Source organism: Tiliqua scincoides, chromosome 3 (assembly GCF_035046505.1).
Source record: "Tiliqua scincoides isolate rTilSci1 chromosome 3, rTilSci1.hap2, whole genome shotgun sequence".
NCBI classification, from domain to species: domain Eukaryota; kingdom Metazoa; phylum Chordata; class Lepidosauria; order Squamata; family Scincidae; genus Tiliqua; species Tiliqua scincoides.
In genome coordinates this window covers 136,065,159-136,087,471 of record NC_089823.1, presented here as the reverse complement: position 1 = coordinate 136,087,471, position 22,313 = coordinate 136,065,159, and the positions used below count along the sequence as shown (strand labels likewise).

The following is a 22,313-nucleotide window of genomic DNA, read 5'->3' as shown; positions in this document are numbered from 1 at the left end:
TACAAAAATAATGGACTCCCTGGTGTCACATATTCAAGGCTCCTATTACCACTGGACAACCCTAGGTGGCTGCCTAGGGCAGCACTTTGTGGATGCTGATGCTTTTGTGGCAGCAACAGATGAAAGAGCCATCACAGTGCATGCACCTTTGCTGATCATGATGAATGGAAGAGCAGTCATATGAAGCTCCCACTACAAGTCTGAGCTGGGGCGCAGCAGGCATAGCAGGAAGTTCTGCTTTGTTGATCTGGGCAAGGGCTGAAGACCAGGATTCTAGAACATACTGTATACTTGACCTGACAGATCCCAAGGTCTCGCTCTGCCTGCTAATCACAAAGGCTGATGTTACACAACCAGTTCTCTTCTGTACCTGGCAAAGTTTCTGGAGACAAAGCACACACCGCCCCAGATAGGCTCAGACCTGGTATTCAGTTCAAGAGGTTCCTGAAAGGCAGAAAGTAGTAAGTAGCCAAGCCTCCAAGGTAGGACTGTCAACTCTAACTGAAGCGATTCCTGGAGAATTCCCCCTCACCCATGATATAACTTTGGACATTCCTGGAGGCCTTGCTAAAATCTCCAGGATTGCTTTTAGTAGTTGCCTGGAGATGCATGCTGATTCCTAAAGACTCCAGGCTAATCCTGGCAGGCTGGCACCCCAAGGCCCAAAGGGCTAAACATCAAGAACTGCACCTTCAAGCCATTTAAGCAAATGGACAGTGACTTGAGAAGTCTCAACAGCCCTTCAAAAAAGCCAAAACAGAGATGTGCTTTGAAGACCAAACAATAACGTGAGCTGACGGGTTGACTGTTACGAGGGCTTCAATTCCTATATTTTTCTGTCCTTTTTGCTAATTGGTCTGTTTTTGAGGGAAAAAATATACATGTACAAGCCCATATAGTTTGGACTGAAAACCCATTCCTCACGGAAAAGTGCAAGGTCACTTTTTTTTTTTTAATATTTCCTACCCCTACTCAACTTTCTGAGTTTCGTCACTAAAAAGATGGTATCAACAAATTACAGAAAGATCTGCCTCTCATAAATAATATAGAAGACAGTTTGGGCTGTCATGATACCTTTAAAAAAATTCAACATCTATACCGCAAAGCTTGATACAACTGTGAAATTGTGGGTGCTAAGTCACCCACTGTGCTCAGAAAATGAAAACCATGTGGGCTACAATAGAGTTCCTCTATCAAGAATGCATTTTTTCTGCCTGATGATATGAGAGCCAGTGCATGCAAGTGAGTGTGCTACCATGTAAGTACTGCATCACATGAACTGGATTCACAGGTGCTTACTGGACAAAGAGGGACTATGGCTCCTTTTCCCTGGGGACAAGGATTGCTTTCATAGGACAAGATGTTTTTTCCCCTTCAGGACAAGGATTGTTTTGATATGGCAAGATTTGGATCTTGTAGAACAAAAAAATGTTCATCTACCACCCCCCTCTCACCACCACACACACACTTTTTAGGAAGAAGAATAAAAGTTCCACACAAGCTCTGTAGAAGTATTGGGGTGTTAGGCCAGGGGCAGTCCAGTGATCTAACAGAGTAGGGAGCAGAAGATTCTAGGACTAAGGCCTGAGATGAATCCAGCAGGAGAAACACGAGCCAGAAAGAGCTGCCTACCGGGCAGGATGAGTGCAAATTGTTACCTAGGAAAAGCCCAAGTATGACTTTTCATCGCCTTGTGGTCTCCAAACTGCAGGTCAAAACCCAATTTTTGGAGGGTTGTAACACTGACAAACTGATAGCTGACAAGGAAAGGTATTGAATCCTGTGGAAAACAGAAACAGAGAACACATGCACATTTACTCACAAGTAGACAACCATGCCTTGGCTCTTATTGAAGGCCAGGCAACCAGGCATGAAAGGCCACCAGAATGGTCCCATCTGTTGAGCTCCATGTTCATTTAGCGCATCAGAAAGCAGCCCTCCTCGCCAACATAGTAAAAAGGATAAAAACTGAAGTTTGAGCTGCAGGTCAAATGAAACTTTTTTTAGGTTCATAAAGTTAAGGTGGGTCTTGATAGAGTGCCATTTTAAAAAGTGGGTCCCAGTGCTAAAAGTTTGGGAACCACTGCTTTAATGGATCATGAAAAACACATGAGGTAGCTGAGTGAGTGGAGCTGAAGTGGAGCCTGGTTGAACCAAGCTGCTCTTAACATGAGACAACCAAGTTCTTCCTTCCAGCCCAGCCGCTCCCAACGTAAATACACATTAGTTGTGCATTATTCAATTGAAAGTATATTTTTGGTTCTATGCTATGATGTGTTGCTCATGTCTTCCCTACAGTTATTCACATTCAGGGCCCAATCCAAACCAATTTTCCAGCACCTATGCAGCCACAATGCAGCCCCAAGGAAAGAGAACAAACATTTCCTTCATTGGAGGAGGCCTCTGTGACTGCCCCCCACCCCCAGGATACAGCACAAGCCCCATTGGCACAGCTACATTAATGCTGGAAAGTTGGATAGGATTCGGCCCTCATCCTCTAATCCCACCCTCAGCATGCATGAGTTCTGTTGCCACAAACAGTAAATCCAGGTCAGGTTCTATCATATAGGAAGCAGTGGCAGTCATCTTGAGCAGCAGAATTTAAGGGGAAGATTTCTCATCTGGTTCCTTTCTGGCAACTTTCCCTGCAATGTCTGAAAAGACAAGGAATGGAACATGCAAAGAAAGGAGAAGTTCTCCTCTCTCTCTCAAGTGTCAGGTCTCTGGATTCTCTGAGCCTGGAGTCATGCATTTACACACACATTAAACAAAATAATGACGTTGAGACTAGAAACAAGAGAACAAAACTTCAATTTAATCCACTCCCGGGGTTTGAAGTAGAATTTTGAGTACTTCAAGTAAACAACAGCAGAAAAGAAAAATTCACACAATCTCTAGAATTACATTCTTATATGGATTATAAAGGATTAGTATTAGTGGATTAGTATTCAAGGAAAGGATACTCATTGCTCCATAGATTCTCTGTTAATACTCTCCCATTCCTATATTTTTTATAATACATTATCTTACACATTATAATTTGGGACCACGTTTTTGTTGCTCTGTAGCTTGGGGACTGTGTTCTCTCCAATTATATGCTACCATTATTTTTGCAGCTATCAACATATTGCTATCTGTTTGTAATCCTTTGCTGAAACATTGGATACATCTCTCATTTTCCCCAACTGAGCCTGTAATCTCAAAGACTCGTTGACTCTGGGAAATCTCAGATTATTACTACAACTGCAATACACGTTCATGCATGATATTATTATTAAATGTTTGTAATGAACAGAATTAAAACAAAAGCAACTGAATGAGTGTTAGTGGAGAATAATGCAATATTTCTAACACTGCACAGCTGGAAATAGTTTGCTCCTGCCCAGAATCTCTCCATTTGCTAGCAGTTCCAAGTCATAAATATGCTCGACAGCTCTGAAAAAAGATCACTCATACAACAATAAAAATGATAACGTCCCTCAACAAATAGCCAAGGAAGCCATGCAGATATCAGAACTGCAACTGTGTGCAGTTGGACTACAGGAGTGGCTGGCCTGGAGTGGGGGGCAAATGCCCTGAGCGGTGAGTCCATGCAAGGCTCCAGACTGCGCAGGAAGCCTTCTGAGGTTTCCAACACGATCTTAAGCAGTACTTCTGGTTTCCCAGAAGTACTGTTTAAGACCGCGGGGAAGCCTCAGAATGCTTTCCCAGTGGGTCCCAATGTTGCATGAGGCTCCATGGTGCTGCATAAGCAGGGGAGTGGCATGCTGCAGTGGGGGCAGCATTGTGGACATCTACCCCAGGGCGCTTGGTGGGGCAGGTCTGTTACAGACTACAGGGAAATACTGAACCTGCCATTTAGGTGAGAAAACCACAGAATCATTGTCACTCACCATCACAATGAATATAGTCATGTTCTATAAGTCTGCCAGTTCATCAGTCCTTAGTGCATTTTTGCTACCTACGGCCAAACAAGAAGGAGAACCTCAAAGGTTCAGTGAAGGTGGATTTTATTGGCCCAGTGCATTTGAGTCCATTGCAACTCTCTTGTTCCTGAGTTGCTTATTAAAACATAGAAGTCTTCTGGGCAATCTTAGGGTGACTTTAAGAAGCATAGAAGCTTTCTTGGTTTAATCAACATTTCCTGAAGACTTGAAATGTGTGGGGTTCAATAAAACAGATCTTTAGGGAACTTCAGGGGTGGTCTCGTTGTTTCTGCATCCATGCCTTCTCTCTTTTCCTTTGTTACCCATAGACACCAAGACTTGATGAAAGAACCAGTGATATAGAACAAATTGAAGTGTGATAGCACAATGCCAGGTAGCCCCTCCTCCCAATCTCGCATAGAGGTCCTATCTTTTTCAAAATCTATATTTCTAAGGGCTGGAAAGCTTGAGCCTTGAAAAGTGAGATTACTATTCAACAGGAAAGAGCATTTACAAGATTGAATACAGAGGATGAAACTCAAGGACAATTCTGTGGTGCTGGCTGGGATTTAATCTTTGCAACATTTAAGACATTAAATTATGTTCAGAAACATCCCCACAACAACGGAATGAATCACTGCTGCCGTTAACCAAAGGTAGTGTATGAAGTTAATGGAAGTTGGGTTGTTTTTCTCCTCTTCTTAGATCACAAGCATTTATATCCAGTTGTGTCTTAGACAGTAATGCCATCAATAACTTTTGCATACATGCCTTGTTTTTTTTTTAAAAAAAAACAACAAAACAATATAACAAAATTATATTCAACACAAACATGTGTCTCCATTGTCAATATTTTGAAACAGATTTCACTCAGGCTTCAAAAATAACTGAGTAAATTCTAGGAACATGAGCATGCTTTGATTATATGGTAGCCCAGTACTGTACTGAGCACAGAATTCAGCTTCATAAGAATATCAGCTTTCATCATTGTTAAAAGTTCCTAGCCCTTGTGGCTGCACATAAGCTTGAAAGGAACATAAGAACATAAGAACATAAGAACATAAGAACAGCCCCACTGGATCAGGCCATAGGCCCATCTAGTCCAGCTTCCTGTATCTCACAGCGGCCCACCAAATGCCCCAGGGAGCACACCAGATAACAAGAGACCTCATCCTGGTGTTCTCCCCTACATCTGGCATTCTGACTTAACCCATTCCTAAAATCAGGAGGTTGCGCATACACATCATGGCTTGTACCCCATAATGGATTTTTCCTCCAGAAACTCGTCCAATCCCCTTTTAAAGGCGTCTAGGCTAGACGCCAGCACCACATCCTGTGGCAAGGAGTTCCACAGACCGACCACGCGCTGAGTAAAGAAATATTTTCTTTTGTCTGTCCTAACCCGCCCAACACTCAATTTTAGTGGATGTCCCCTGGTTCTGGTATTATGTGAGAGTGTAAAGAGCATCTCCCTATCCACTCTGTCCATCCCCTGCATAATTTTGTATGTCTCAATCATGTCCCCCCTCAAGCGTCTCTTTTCTAGGCTGAAAAGGCCCAAACGCTGTAGCCTTTCCTCATAAGGAAGGTGCCCCAGCCCCGTAATCATCTTAGTCGCTCTCTTTTGCACCTTTTCCATTTCCACTATGTCTTTTTTGAGATGCGGCGACCAGAACTGGACACAATACTCCAGGTGTGGCCTTACCATAGATTTGTACAACGGCATTATAATACTAACCGTTTTGTTCTCAATACCCTTCCTAATGATCCCAAGCATAGAATTGGCCTTCTTCACTGCCACCGCACATTGGGTCGACACTTTCATCGACCTGTCCACCACCACCCCAAGATCTCTCTCCTGATCTGTCACAGACAGCTCAGAACCCATCAGCCTATATCTAAAGTTTTGATTTTTTGCCCCAATGTGCATGACTTTACACTTACTGACATTGAAGCGCATCTGCCATTTTGCTGCCCATTCTGCCAGTCTGGAGAGATCCTTCTGGAGCTCCTCACAATCACTTCTGGTCTTTACCACTCGGAAAAGTTTGGTGTCATCTGCAAACTTTGCCACTTCACTGCTCAACCCTGTCTCCAGGTCATTTATGAAGAGGTTGAAAAGCACCGGTCCCAGGACAGATCCTTGGGGCACACCGCTTTTCACCTCTCTCCATTGTGAAAATTGCCCATTGACACCCACTCTCTGCTTCCTGGCCTCCAACCAGTTCTCAATCCACGAGAGGACCTGTCCTCTAATTCCCTGACTGTGGAGTTTTTTCAGTAGCCTTTGGTGAGGGACCGTGTCAAACGCCTTCTGAAAGTCCAGATATATAATGTCCACGGGTTCTCCCACATCCACATGCCTGTTGACCTTTTCAAAGAATTCTATAAGGTTCGTGAGGCAAGACTTACCCTTACAGAAGCCATGCTGACTCTCCCTCAGCAAGGCCTGTTCGTCTATGTTTTTTGAGATCCTATCTTTGATGAGGCATTCCACCATCTTACCCGGTATGGATGTTAGGCTGACCGGCCTATAGTTTCCCGGGTCCCCCCTCTTTCCCTTTTTAAAAATAGGCGTGACATTTGCTATCCTCCAATCTTCTGGCACTGTGGCCGATTTGAGGGACAAGTTGCATACCTTAGTCAAGAGATCTGCAACTTCATTCTTCAATTCCTTAATAACCCTTGGGTGGATGCCATCAGGGCCCGGTGACTTATTGATCTTTAATTTATCAATGTTATCAAAGGGTGTGGGCAATGAAACCAGAGAGATTTGCCACTCCTCCAATTTGTTGTTCAAGATGACAGTCTTCATGTAAAGAAGGTTCTGTTGGATTGAAGTAGGGACCTGATAGAACTGGATCTAAGCTGGTGTATTCTCTAGCTCAGGGTTACTGTAATCTGCTGAAAGGGTAAAATGCCAGGCTCCTACTGCTCAGACCTAGCTTAGCCAATTCTCAGGTCTTTCACTGCCTGTCAGACACACTCCTACTTCTGCCCATGCGTGGAAAAAGGTACTGAAACCTAAGCATGGATAGGGTCAGTGTCAGCCAGATGGGGTTGTGGTTGAGGGTTCATGTATGTTAAGGACACACTTGAACAGGCTAACCCCTGAAACCGGTTCTGGTGCTAGCAGTAGCATCCAATGCTCAATCAGGGGTGGGCAAAGTTGTCATGGTGTGCCAGTGGAGGGCTTTGCAACCTAGTGCGGACAGTGAGCCTGAGCACAGTCCTGGTTAGCTTACTAACAAGGGCTTAGCCTCAAACCATGGAGTCCCTCATCTTCATTCCAGACTCCAAGACATGAACTTTTTTTTTTTTCCTTGCCACATTCTACTTCTTAAGAGACGCCTATCTGGAAAATGGACTTCTAGGCAGCCTAACAAACTTTTAGAAGAAGGCACCTTATGTGCAGTTTGTACATTTTAAGAGACTGAGATCAGGATATGCTATTTAATTCCAGAGCAAAAGTAGTGGTCTAAAATGAGATTTAGCTTTAATATTATTGTCCATTTATTTTGAGAAAAATACACAAGGCAGACAAAATCTCTCTTCCCTTTCATGTTTTTTTTCAATTTATCTCCCACGGCATACTGTGTTTCTCCAGCCAAACATTTCAGAGATGTCTTGAATATTGCTGTGTTCTCTGCAATCTCACCCATCTCTCTCTCTCTTTTTATTCCACTCTTCCTTCTTATCTTATCCATTTCTCAAGAATATCCCATAAACATTAAAATGGTTTAACCTCCTATTTCTCACCAGGTTCTGAAATCTGTTCCAGGGCACCAGCTGCCAACCGCACATTTTAAAAATTCCACAAGATCTCGTTCCAAGATTGATTGTTTGGCTGTATATTTTTTTAATATGTGTATGGGTAGTCTGAATATAAAATACACATTGACGAGGCATACAAATGCAGTATAAGGAATATCAGAAATGAAATGGAATATAGTCTTATCTCAGTCACTTAAGAGAAATTCAGCTTTGCCAAAATACAACAGCAATTTTTCAATATTATTTAAACATCACAAACATTCCTCTAGCCTGGTTGTAAGACCAATGCTACCAAAATACACTTACAAGGAGAGATACAGCATGCTGTACCAGAAAAATGTCACAGAACATAATGCTACCGGGGCTTCAGGGATGTTATGACAACATTACAAACTCAATAATGGGAAGCTTCCATTGCAACTTTAGAAAGGCACACAGTTAGTAGAGCCAGCACTTTTATTTATTTAAAGAATTTATACCCCACTTTTGCCTCCAAATTTGAGATACCAGAGATTAAGAGGAACATTTCTTAAATTTTAACCATTCCTTTTCATTTGTCAATTAGGAATCAAAAGTTTGCAACATTCATAACCAATTATCACTGTTAAGGGAGTTACTCATAGCAAGAAAAACCTTTCTAGGATTGGACAGTGAGAAAAAGCAAAAGAAGCTCAGAAGAACCTCCTAATTAATTAGCCACTGGGCTACTTATGTAGTACCTCTGGAGTGTTCAAAGCCCCTCAAATACAGTGAGCTTTACATAGCCTTGTAAGGCAAGTTGGTATTATCGTCCCCCTATTGCAGTTGTGAAGCTGAGGTTGAACGGCTTGCCTAAGGTCATTGAGGGCACAATCCTATGGGCCTTTAGCACCAGCACTGAGCTCCAGCGCTGGCGCTAGTTGTCGGAAATGTGCCGTAATGCATGTTTATGGCAATGTGGGAGGAGTGAGCTCCAGTGCTGGGCCTCAGTGCCAGCAGGAGATGGTGTTCTGAGATGGGGGGAGGGTGGAATGTGGGAGGCGCTGGGGCTGGAGGGGGATGGGACCAGCAGAAGTCATCTCCGCCAGATTCTACCTTCCATGTTGGGCTGAAAAGCCCAACACAGAGGTTCTCAAGTCTGTGCCAGCAAATAGCCAGTACAGACTTGAGAAGCTCCATTGAGGGGCATGCACGCTTACTTAGGAAGGGAATGAATATTTCCTTCTCCTGAGAAGAGCTCTGGCAGCCTCCACAGAGCTGCTGGATGCAGCAGTTGCCCTATTGGTGCAACCCAATTGGTGCTGCTGCACCCAACAGCGCCCTGGGGGTTAGGATTGGGATGGCAGTGAGTGTATGATGAAAGTGTGTTTTGAACTGGGGACTTTGCGGCTCACAGCTCTTTGATATGATGCTAAGTAATGCTCACTTTGCTATACCAGCTATGGAAAGCACCAGGAGCTCCTGGGAGAAGCCCTATGAACTGAATCATTGGTCCGTCAAGCTCCACACTGTCTGCTCCAACTGGCAGAAGCCTTCCAGTGTCCAAAAGAGAGGTTTTTCTTCCAGCCCTGCTGCCTGAGATCCCTTTAAAATTAAAATAAAAAACAGGGACTAAACCAGGATCTTCTGCATTCAAAGCATGGGTTGGATAGCTGAGCTAAGTCTGCTCCTTGAGAAAGGAAAAATAGCTGGTGTGGTTCACTATAAACAATACAGTAGGACTATTTAAGCATCTGGGAAAGAGTAACAAAGGGGTTAATAGATAGCCTTACAAAATTGCTTACATTGTTCATATATACAGGAGGCCTAAAGCTTCAGGTACTTTGGTATCTGACCAAAAACAAAACAAACAACCAAAAAACCTACTATATCATTTTGCAAAGGAGGTAGGTTTTTCATATCTCATGGGATTTTCATGTCCCATGCTATGATTCCCCTGCTATCTCTATACTGTACCACTCAGAGCCCAATCCTATGGGCTGTGAGTACAGGTGCTGCTGGGTCTGCAGTGATGGTACTGGGTGTTGTAAAAGTGCCATAAGGCACTTTTTGCCACCTAGCGAGAGCTACACCAGCAGGAAACCCTATGGCATCCCATGGGTACTGTATCCTGCCCAACGGCCACCGGGGCAGGTGAGAAATGTAAAAAATGTCACGCCTATTTTTAAAAAGGGAAAGAGGGGGGACCCGGGAAACTATAGGCCGGTCAGCCTAACATCCATACCGGGTAAGATGGTGGAATGCCTCATCAAAGATAGGATCTCAAAAAACATAGACGAACAGGCCTTGCTGAGGGAGAGTCAGCATGGCTTCTGTAAGGGTAAGTCTTGCCTCACGAACCTTATAGAATTCTTTGAAAAGGTCAACAGGCATGTGGATGCGGGAGAACCCGTGGACATTATATATCTGGACTTTCAGAAGGCGTTTGACATGGTCCCTCACCAAAGGCTACTGAAAAAACTCCACAGTCAGGGAATTAGAGGACAGGTCCTCTCGTGGATTGAGAACTGGTTGGAGGCCAGGAAGCAGAGAGTGGGTGTCAATGGGCAATTTTCACAATGGAGAGAGGTGAAAAGCGGTGTGCCCCAAGGATCTGTCCTGGGACCGGTGCTTTTCAACCTCTTCATAAATGACCTGGAGACAGGGTTGAGCAGTGAAGTGGCTAAGTTTGCAGACGACACCAAACTTTTCCGAGTGGTAAAGACCAGAAGTGATTGTGAGGAGCTCCAGAAGGATCTCTCCAGACTGGCAGAATGGGCAGCAAAATGGCAGATGCGCTTCAATGTCAGTAAGTGTAAAGTCATGCACATTGGGGCAAAAAAATCAAAACTTTAGATATAGGCTGATGGGTTCTGAGCTGTCTGTGACAGATCAGGAGAGAGATCTTGGGGTGGTGGTGGACAGGTCGATGAAAGTGTCGACCCAATGTGCGGTGGCAGTGAAGAAGGCCAATTCTATGCTTGGGATCATTAGGAAGGGTATTGAGAACAAAACGGCTAGTATTATAATGCCGTTGTACAAATCTATGGTAAGGCCACACCTGGAGTATTGTGTCCAGTTCTGGTCGCCGCATCTCAAAAAAGACATAGTGGAAATGGAAAAGGTGCAAAAGAGAGCGACTAAGATGATTACGGGGCTGGGGCACCTTCCTTATGAGGAAAGGCTACGGCGTTTGGGCCTCTTCAGCCTAGAAAAGAGACGCTTGAGGGGGGACATGATTGAGACATACAAAATTATGCAGGGGATGGACAGAGTGGATAGGGAGATGCTCTTTACACTCTCACATAATACCAGAACCAGGGGACATCCACTAAAATTGAGTGTTGGGAGAGTTAGGACAGACAAAAGAAAATATTTCTTTACTCAGCGCGTGGTCGGTCTGTGGAACTCCTTGCCACAGGATGTGGTGCTGGCGTCTAGCCTAGACGCCTTTAAAAGGGGATTGGACAAGTTTCTGGAGGAAAAATCCATTGTGGGGTACAAGCCATGATGTGTATGCGCAACCTCCTGATTTTAGTAATGGGTTAAGTCAGAATGCCAGATGTAGGGGAGGGCACCAGGATGAGGTCTCTTGTTATCTGGTGTGCTCCCTGGGGCATTTGGTGGGCTGCTGTGAGATACAGGAAGCTGGACTAGATGGGCCTATGGCCTGATCCAGTGGGGCTGTTCTTATGTTCTTATGTTCTTATGAGAACTGTGCCAGGTGGCAGGGAGACAGGAGCTCATGAGGTGGGGATGGGTGTTTTGAGCAGGGGGAGGGTGGAATAGGGTGGATTGGGCCTGGGAGAGGGACAGGGACAGCAGAGCCATGTAGGGCAGTAATCAAAACCAGAACTTCAAACTGTGCTGAGAATACAGCTCCACTTGCTCCCAGTTTAACACCAGTGTACTATGTTCCTATGGCCCACTCTCAAAATTAACACTTAGCTGCATTCTGAGCTAACTGAAACTTTCAAAAAGTCTAAAAGGTTACTTCATGTAAAGTGTGCTACAATAGTCCAGCCAGGAGATTCTTGAGACATGAATCATGGCAACTGGGCCACTCTTTTCTACCAGAGGTTATAGTTGGAGACATGGCACACTAGAACCCCTTTCTTGACATCCTACGCATCATTAAGCCTTGCACCAATCCAATAAATCTTACTGAGCAACAAGTGCAGGAACAGCAGTCAGAGACGGTTTCTTCCACTGGCTCCTGCAGTATGCCACCCCATTGAGAAAATGCTATCACGAAGGATATTGAGGGCTATAATAAAAGCACAAGGAACAATTAATGAAACCATACGGTTGTTGTTTTGCTTTTCAGCACCCCACAACCACCAATGAAGTCAACAAGCTTCTGGGGGCAACAGGACTTTCCACAGAATATGTAGGTTACCAGTGCATGCTGCAATCTAGGAGTACATATTTACACTGCAACACTGATTTTAGGATTGCGTGAATTCAATAGCACTGCTCCAAATGCTGGAAAAGATTGAGAAAACTGTAGACCAATTTTTTCTTATAAATGCTCTCGTGTTTGTGGGGGTGGGGGGGGGAGTCATAACTACCCCTAAATGAATATTTTAAAAACCTACAACTGGACTGCTAACTTCTGCCACTTTATATTCTTCTACAAGAATGTTATTGATTGTTCTTAGGAGTTTTCATCTCCTCCCCCACTTTTTAAAAATGGTTTGTGTTTCCCTAATAGAATGCTGGTTACAGTTAGATCTCATTTGAAGTGAATGGAGTGAAATGGAACACCACAGTCAAGATACTAGGGAGTCTGAATGACCCTCTCAGGGAGTTTGAAAACCACAGTAAGTTCTTGCAGGGGAGGGGAGGGAGGCAGTGGGGGGAGGCAGCGACACAATCCCCAGGATTGCAATGCTCAGGGGGACTGCAGAGACTGGGATGCACTTACCAGTCCCTGCAGCAGCTGTCTTGGGGTGCGGGGAGCCCTGCACGAGCATCTGCAGGACTCCCCAGCCTGCAGAAAGTGAAAGTGGAGTGATCATGCTCCACTTCTGGTTTTGCAGAGGCAAAGCGCGATTGCTCCACTTTAACTTTCTGCAGGTTGGGGAGCTGGGCAGATGCTTGCGCAGGGCTCCCCACACCCCAAGACGGCTGCTGCAGGGACTGGTGAGTGCATCGCAGTCCCTGCAGCCTGTTAACAATGTGATCCTGGGGATCGCGTCGCTGCCTCCTCCCTGCCTCCTCGCTGCCCCTGCCCCTTAAGGGGACAAAGGCCAGGGCCTGCAGGCTGGGGCGTCGTGACACCCCAGTTTGAAAACCACTGCTCTACAGGGTGAGAATTCTCATTTTATCACACAACAGCTACTTTGCGTTGATGCTACAGTTAATCCCGTTCATCATTTTTAATTTTGATGCCATCTGCAGTGCAAACGCTCCTGAAACTTTTTGCACTGAAGATGGCATCACACTCCCAGAGCAAAGGAGTGCCAAAAACAGGAGAATGACAACAGTTTTGGAAGCGGTACCCTAAGCTGTACAAGGTGGCATTCCTGCTCCTGCCTGATAAGGTGCGGAATTCTCCAGCTAAGCTGTCCGGAGGTGAAACTAAGAGGAAAAAAACTGACTTTGGCAGGCTTAATGGGTTTTAATGGAACTCCTTCATTAATTATCCGAGCGCTGGCACTGCTTACCATGAACTCGACATTATATAAAGAAGGAAAAAATCTCACTTGGCTGCAAGCACTTGAAGGTTACCAAAAAAATGCTTTTCACCACGATGCCGCATTTGTATGCTTATCTAAGAGTTTTTAATGTCATTTTACAGTTAATAATTAGCCTTCCCTTGGTCTCCACAAAGAGTGCCACCGAGACAAAAGGAAACGTTAAGTGTGTTAGCTATACTTGCCACTGGTATAAATAGTCAAAGGGATGATTAATGAATGAGGGAGAGAATTAAACAGAGCAGGGAACAAAGACAAAGCCCGTTTGCTTGGCTGCCCACAAACCAAGACAAGCCGCAGCCGTAAAAGAAACTACAGAAAGTGACAAACAAAAAAACACAGCTTAATAGACAGCTCATGAAGACTTACTTTAACCCCCACATTATGACAGCTTCAAGGGCTTTATTAACACTTGGACATGTTAAGATGCTGGGGTCGTTGGAAGCTAAAACACACGTTTGTGGAGGAGGCCACAGAAAGGGGGTCCCCCCTTTTTTTTTTGTACGTGTGACAGAAAGAGAAACAGAGAAGCCCCAAATAACTTAAACAGCACTCTTCAGTGCTCCATTGTGGAGCATGCCAAAATCGACATTTTTAAAGAGTTGTTTAGAGATGTCAGACAAAGCAGAGGAGGCAGCAACACAAATGGCCCAGCAGAAACAGCTTGACAAGCCTTGTCCTTGACTTAAATGGCTACATTATGGAAAAGGAACCTTTTCTAAGGTTTTTTAAAAAAAGGAAGAAAATTATTGAGTTAGGTTAGAGGAGGGCAGACAAAATGAATCTCAAAATGACACTTGCTTTTTTAAGCCCTAAGAATCTCATCTTGCAGGATTCTTTATTTTTAAAGCAAGTTTCTAGTCCTTACAGTTACAATGATACATTTGAAATTGTGCTGACAAATATAGCTAAAGGAATGGAAATTACGAATGAAACCATGATTGTGTCTTATCATTTTTCAATTATTTGGTGTAGAAAACTATATTTGGAATGGATACTTATTTTAGTACCGGGGCTTTCCAATTGCTGATAAATTAAATCCAGCTTTTCTGTGTCACGCCATCGGTCAAGGGAGATCAAATCAGAGTCGCATTAAGTCATCTAAATCCTTCCCACCTAGCAAAATTGGAGACAATGGAAGATGAAATGAAACTTGAAGTTACCTTATATGAAATCAGACCACTGATCCAGTACTGACTAGTTAGAGTGGCAAGGGGTCACCACAGTCTCAGGCAGAGATTTTTTCCCAAGGAGAGCACAGTATCTTTTTAGCCACTATTCTGTCACTCCCTGGTCACCAACGAGCCTTCTTGAATTTACACCAGCTCTTTTGCTGGCATAAATCCGGTAGGTCAAAGGAGGCATGTCGGGCCCAGGTAGAGGACATAGGATCTTGCAACTGCCACCACCACCAAGTTCCTATCCCTCCTGACCCCAGCCAGGCCTGGCCACTGCCCCATTCTTCCCCAATCTTCTCTCTGCCAACTTACCAGCCTGGCAGATGATCTGGAGATGTATGTGTCCTCCAGGTGTTTGTGCTGGCACCAGCTCTTTGGAGCTGCTGCTGTACCAGCAGGCCATGGGATGTGATAACGGATCCCGAGATCCATCACTGATTCCCGCACATAGGTTTGGGCATTAAGTAGTCTTTAATCTGTTTGATATGTTGGCACAGGAAAAAATTAAGAAGGGCAAGGAAGTATAATCATTTAATACAGAGATGCATAAAACAAAAAAGAACTGGGTGGCCAAAGCTATGATAGCTTATTCTGTCTTCCTGGCATTATCAGCAGGAATGTAAACACCGCTTAAGAAAAGAAGTTTTTGTTAAATAATAGATGGCCATTTCCAAAATGTATTTTAAGACATTAACTAGAACTGCACACGATACTAGTTTTGATGGTACCTCATTTTATGAGGATACTCATAATATCATCATGCACTTTATAAAGGAAAATAATGATCCTGACTACTGTGTACTTTATAAAGCTTGAGCACATGCATAATGTACTAAAGCAAAATAGAGGATTCACACTAAATAGGCTGAATCCAGAAACAAAATCTGGCAATATGTAGTAAAGGCCCAAGATCCAAAGGGCTGTATAGTACTCTTTTCATTTATATAGTGCCATCCATCTGCATGGCGCTTTACAAAGCATGGAAAGGCTAGGTCCCTATCCTGAAGGACTCACAATCTAAAACAGACACAGAAGACACAACAGACAAAGAGAAAGGAGGTGGAGGCAGGAATCAACTAGGGAAGAATTTAAATTTTTTCATGTATACGTGCATAGGGTGCAGCACAAGAATGTATGGAGATGAGGTTTTCTGTACAAAACAACAGAAATTAGTGGATATTGAGGAGAGATTTGAAGGAATAAAGTTAGGTGCTATTCACAGAAGCATTCAAGGAGGCAGTTCCAAGCATAAAGGGTAGCAAGGGACATAGGATGGAGTCATTTGAGGGAGCAGGTCACTTCTGGATGACTGAGGTGGTGGAGCCAGGTTGCTGGAGGAGCTGGAGCAAATCCCCACACTTAGACCCACCAAGGTGCCGCCTGCCCAGAAGGTACACTGGGGCTTCCACTGCCACGAGCTTTGACAGTTCAGGAGTCAACCTGGCCAGAAGGGCTTCTGATGGCATGACCTCTGATGACACCCTGAGAGAAGGCCATAAGCAGGGATGTGCTGGGATATAAGGGGTAGCAGGGCCATCGTGGGGCTTGAAGGTTATGACAAGAACCTTGTGCAGGATCCAGGATAGTCAAGAAGCCCACATAGAGATTTAAGGAGGAGCATCACATCACAAGGTCAGAGCAATGAGAGAGGTGAATCCAGAGTGCTAGATGGAAGTGAAGAGGCTCTTTGCAGCAAAGCACATTCTCCACAGCATTTCCAGACACCCCCCCTTTACTACTACTTTACTATTACATTTGTAGTACATGAAAAGTAATTCCCAAAGATTAGAGGACCATCTGGAGGGGGATTCACTACAGCTTGAGGGAATGCATCCAAAATCAACAAATACCTGTTTTCACCTACAAACATAAGACTTCTTGGCATGAGCTTGGCGATCATGGGAGCTTTGTTGAGTTATGGTCAAGATACATGATTAGCAACTTCACACAGTTGTAGGGTTGTACTATTTTAGCCTGCAGGTGGGGGATAAATGTTTGAATTCCTAACCTGAAGCAATAATATGAGCCTACTGAACATGGGTTCTAGTTACTTCTAGTTACTACTCCTGTATGCTCCATATGATAAACAGCATGTCAGCAGGTACTGCCACACTGGAAGGCTGAGTTCTGGTTGCTGTTACAATGATCCACGCAACTCCTAGGTAGCAAATTGCCCCAACCCCACATATAACTTACCACATGTAATGAATGCACATGGTATCTTTTTTAACTGCTTGTAGACGTGGTTAAGTACATTCCAGATTCACACTAACTGGTAATATGAAAGTGTCTCAGCAAATCCATCTTGAACAAGGCAGCTCTTAGCCTAGGTAACTTACCTTCACCTTTCTCCTTGCTTTTAGAGGCAAAGGATAAGAAAGTATGAACTTTCTGACCCCATGCATATTATTATTATTTATTATTTTATTAATTTGTACCCCGCCTTTTTGCCCAACGGGCACACAAGGCGGCTAACAAACAATTTAAAAATACAACATGAAAAACAGTTAAAAACAATTTACAATGATTAAAAAGCTAAAAACAAAACAAACCCTGTGGATTTTCATATAAAAAGCAAGAACGCCAGCCAGCCTGTCAACAATTAAAAGCTTTTTGAAATAAAAAGGTCTTCAGTCCACGCCGAAACATTAGCAACGAGGGAGCAGTTCTCAGTGCTAAGGGGAGGGTATTCCACAGTTTGGGGGCCACCACTGAGAAGGCCCTCTTCCTGGCCGCCACCCCTCTCACATCTCTTAGTGGCGGCACAGTCAAAAGGGCCCCCCCAGAAGATCTAAGAGCACAGGCCGGATTGTAGGGAAGGAGGCGGTCCCTCAAATACCCCGGACCCGAGCCGTAAAGGGCTTTAAAAGTCAAAACTAGCACCTTGAATTGGGCCCGGAACAGAACCAGCAACCGGTGTAGCCGCCGGAGCAACGGCTTGACAGAGTCAAACCGACGTGCCCTGGCAACCACATGAGCAGCCGCGTTCTGTACTAGTTGTAATTTCCGGACCATCTTCAAAGGCAGCCCCACATAGAGCGCATTGCAATAATCTAATCTAGATGTCACTAGGGCATGGGTTACTGTGGCCAGGTCCGCGCAGCTCAGGTACGGTCGCAGCTGGCGAATCAGCCGAAGCTGAGCAAAGGCTCCCCTGGCCACCGCCGCCACCTGGGACTCCAGGAGCAGCTGTGGATCCAGGAGAACCCCCAAGCTGCGGACCTGCTCCTTCAGAGGGAGTGCAACCCCATTCAGAGCAGGACGATAGTCCAGCACCCGAGCTGTGGATTTCCGAACCAAGAGCACCTCTGTCTTATCCGGATTTAATTTCAGCTTGTTCGCCCACATCCAGTCCCTAACCGCCGCCAGACAGCAATCCAGGACCCCAACCGCCTCCTCAGAATCAGGGGGAAAGGAGAGATAAAGCTGGGTGTCATCAGCGTACTGGTGGCAACCCACTCCAAACCCCCGGATGACCTCTCCCAGCGGCTTCATGTAGATGTTAAAAAGCATGGGGGATAAGATGGAACCCTGCAGCACCCCAAACCTCAGAGGTCGGGGTGCCGAACAGGCATCCCCCAGCACCACCTTCTGGGATCTGTCAGCCAGGAAGGAGCGGAACCACTTCAAAACAGTGCCTCCAAGCCCCAACCCGGCCAGCCGGCCCAGAAGGACACCATGGTCGATGGTGTCGAATGCCGCCGAGAGGTCCAGCAGGACTAACAGGGTTGCACTTCCCCTGTCCAACCCCCGGCGAAGGTCATACACCAAGGCAACCAAGGCAGTCTCCGTCCCGAACCCCGGCCTGAAGCCAGATTGGAATGGGTCCAGATAATCTGTTTCCTCCAGTACCCTCTGAAGCTGGGACGCCACCACCCGCTCAATCACCTTGCCCAGGAATGGGATATTTGAGACTGGCCGAAAGTTATTTAAATTAGTGGGATCCAGGGAGGGCTTCTTCAGGAGGGGGCGAACCATCGCCTGCTTCAAGGCAGGCGGGAGCACCCCCTCCCTCAGAGATGAGTTCACCACCCTCCCCGTCCACTCGGCCAGCCCTTCCCGGGCAGCCCTAATTAACCATGCTGGGCACGGTCGAGCGGGCAAGCAGCAGGTCTCACACTCCAGAGAATCCTGTCTACAAGCTGAAAAGAATCCCAAATAGCAGGATAGACAGGTGCCCCGGGGACATCACTATACATGCCCACAGCGGCGTCCAAGTCATGCCGAATGTGATCGACCTTCTCTGCAAAGTGTCTTGCAAACTCGTCACAGCGAGCTTCCGTGTGCTCCTCCCCACCAGTAGGGGGGGCCAGATGTAAAAGGCTACGGACCACACGAAAGAGCTCAGCTGGGCGGTTCTCTGCAGATGCAATGGTGGCAGAGAGGTGTGCCCTCTTAGCTGCCACCACCGCCTTAGAATATGCTCTCAACTGGGCCCTAGCCCCTGTACGGTCAGATTTGGTACGAGTCTTTCACCACTGACGCTCTAGACGTCTGCCCTGCCACTTCATCATCCGCAGCTCCTCAGAAAACCAAGGACCCGCTCTGACTCTGCGACTGGGCAGAGGACGCTCAGGAGCGATCTCATCCAGGGCCCTGGCCATCTCTGTATTCCAGAGATCGACCAGAGCGTCAGGTGGGTGTCCAGCTCTGGCAGCAGGAAAATCCCCCAGAGCCCTCAGGAATCCATTTGGATCCATCAGCCTCCGAGGGCGGATCATAAAATGTGATCCCCCGCCATTGCGGAGGTGAGAGGCCGCAACAAGCCTAAATCCCACCAGAAAGTGATCTGTCCATGACAAAGGAGTGATCTTAATATCCTCCACCTCCAGATCACCATCAACCTGCCCAGCAGTAAACACCAGGTCCAGCGTATGTCCCGCATCATGCGTTGGGGCAAATATTCTTTGAGACAGACCCATGGTTGCCATGGAGGCCATGAAATCCTGAGCCGCAGCTGTTCCCGGGGCCTCGGCATGGACATTAAAGTCCCCCAACACCAATAGGTGGGGGGACTCCAGCACCAGGCTCGAGACCAACTCCGTCAGCTCAGGCAGGGAGTCTGTTGGGCAGCAAGGCGGGCGGTACACCAACAGAATCGCTGTTCTGTCTCGCCCCTCCAACATAACACGAAGACACTCAAACCTGGTGAACCGCTGAACAGGGTTTCTGGTAAGACGGATGGAATCCCGATAGACCATTGCATACCCACCCAATAACTGTGTAATGAACAACCAAGTGTCATTTCACAGGGAAACAATCATTCAGTTACATGATTCTCCACTATGACAGTGACAGGTGAGAATCAAAACAGGAAGAGAAGCCTGTAAAATGATTAGGATACAAGGAAAACAAGAGGCAATATTCAGGAAAGGAAGGTGGAAGAAGGAATGAAATGGAGAAGGAGAGAAGTGGATAAAGGACAAGAAAAAATGGGGCTTTACTTAGCCTGAAAAAGAGCAGGCTGGTTAATTGTTTGTAAAGGTGTTCATGCTAAACTCTAACAAATAATAAATTATGACAATCTTTAGTGCTACCCTGACAGGGAAAAGCTTGACACACTGGAAAATATTTGGAGTCTTCATCTTTAAGGACCAAAGTACATGTTTTAAATGGGAAAAAGTTACTGTTTTAGAATAACTTTCAACTGAATTTTTTTCTTTAAAATACTACAAGGGGGTGCAACTGGGACTGAAACGACAGCGGGGGTAAATTTCTAATCTCCAAACAAGAGCTTCATTCCAGGCCACTGTATTTCTTACAGAACAGACGCACATTTGGACCATTGTCCATATTTAGGGTAATGTGTAACTTGGTCATAACATGAGTTATGTACTGTCTCTCAGATAACTCTTGGGAAAGACGATGGTCTACCAGATATTAACATAACTCCTTAGGCAAATTTCTCAGTTTTTCTCCTGCTGAGCCTGATGCTTGGGCCCTTGGCAAAACTTTCAAACACAACACTAGAGCACTCCTGCTGATGTCATCACTACCCCTTGGTATAGGAGGAGTCCTGGAGTTCAACTCCTCCTTGACTACACCCTTGTTGGCCCTTAGAAAGATCAGTTGGGATTTTCCTCAGCAGTAGTCAAGGATTGTTGTGAATGGTTTGTCATGTGTCTCAATAAAGTTATGGCCTTGAAGCTCCACATCAGCATCTAAGTACTTCTTATGCTTGTAGTAGTAGGTGCAAACTTTATTCTCTGTCTCAAGCATTATGTAATGGCTTAAGAACAAGCTGTTAGTCCAACAAATTCAAGTAATAGCATATTAGCACAATCCTTAGAAGAGAGCAGAAAGCTGAACTAGCAATACTGTACATAGATTAAGAGCCTGCTACAATAGAATTCCCAGTTTAATGTGTGTATGTGGCAATTAATTATAGTATAGACTGTTTTTGCTATGTTGGTCCCAGAGAATAAGAGTCACAAACACTTACACAATGACATTCAACACTGGACTACCTAAAATACCTGCATCACTAAGCAAATTTTTCCCAGATAAAACTAAGTATAAACTAACTTCTTTGCTTTATTAAGAATTCTGTGCATCTCAAGATTTTACACCAAAACTCTATTAACATATGATTCAGTACCAGATACCACTTTACCTTGTTTGAAAATAATTACAAGGAGCTTCTTACATTCCTCTTTGGCTATTTTCCATTGGAAACTCATTTGGAGTTTGAGCCTGAAGGTAAGTCTTTGCAAGGGCAGAGAGAACAGCATTGACACGATCCTCAGGATTGCACCGCTGTGGGGAGACTTTTTAACATAGCTTACATGCTGCCGGAGTCCAGGAGGTGAGAGGAGTCCTGCAGAACCCTCTGCAGGTCTCCCCACAGCTTGTAGAAAGTAAAGAAAACTATCACGATCCACTTCCAGGTTGCAATCACAAAAATGAGTCGCGATCACTTTTTTTACTTTCTACAAGCTGCAGAGGGCTCTGCAGGGCTCCCTGTACTCCCTGGAGCCTGCAGCAGGTAAGCTACGTTTAAAAAGCCCCCACTCCCCCTGCATCAGCGTGATCCTGAGGATCGGGTCACTGCTTCGCCCTGCTCCCAATCCTTAAAGGGAAAGGGGCAGTAGTTCTCCAGCTGGTAGGTTGTGACTCACCAGTTTGAGAAATACTGCCTTAGTGAAAATCAAAAGAAATACAAAGTTGAATCTTAAATGTGTATGCAATCAGAAAAGTGTTGCAAAATTATGTGTATATTTCATTAATAGTATGATTTACGGTATTTTGCAATGATTCTGCTGCTGCTCCTCACAGCTTTGGAGGATGATTGTCCTAACTATAGATTTACAACTGAGACTGAGAATCCTTGGTCAATGTCAACCAGTGGTTGCATAAATGAGATGAGGTAGAGCAGATGCACTGGATTCCACTACTCTACCACATCTCAGTTTCCTCATTTTTGTAAATGCGTGGATTGGCTTCCAGTTTCCTCATATGATCCAGCATCCAGGCCATTTATCAATTAACAGCTCCATCCTAATTAACTTTCCAGCATTGATGCAGCAGCGCCAACAGGGTGTGCACAGTATTCTGTAGCAGGGGAGGAGTCGTGGAGGCCTCCTCAAGGTAAGGGAACCCTGGGGCAGCATTGCAGTTGCATCGGTGCTGGAAAGTTCATTAGGATGGGGCTGTAAATCCCTTTCCTCTGCAACTTTTCTAGTGTCATCATCCTACATGAACAGTAGCGTATGATATCTCACATGGGGTCCTAACCAGTCGTGAAAGGCAGTTTTCATTGACGCGTACACCCTAGGACA

General features: G+C 45.2%; 1 protein-coding gene across 1 annotated transcript in view; it reads right to left on the bottom strand.

Annotated features, from left to right (window-relative positions):
* Window positions 1-22,313, bottom strand: part of LRMDA (leucine rich melanocyte differentiation associated) — a 923,478-nt gene that overhangs the window by 293,165 nt on the left and 608,000 nt on the right. The window lies entirely within an intron of this gene.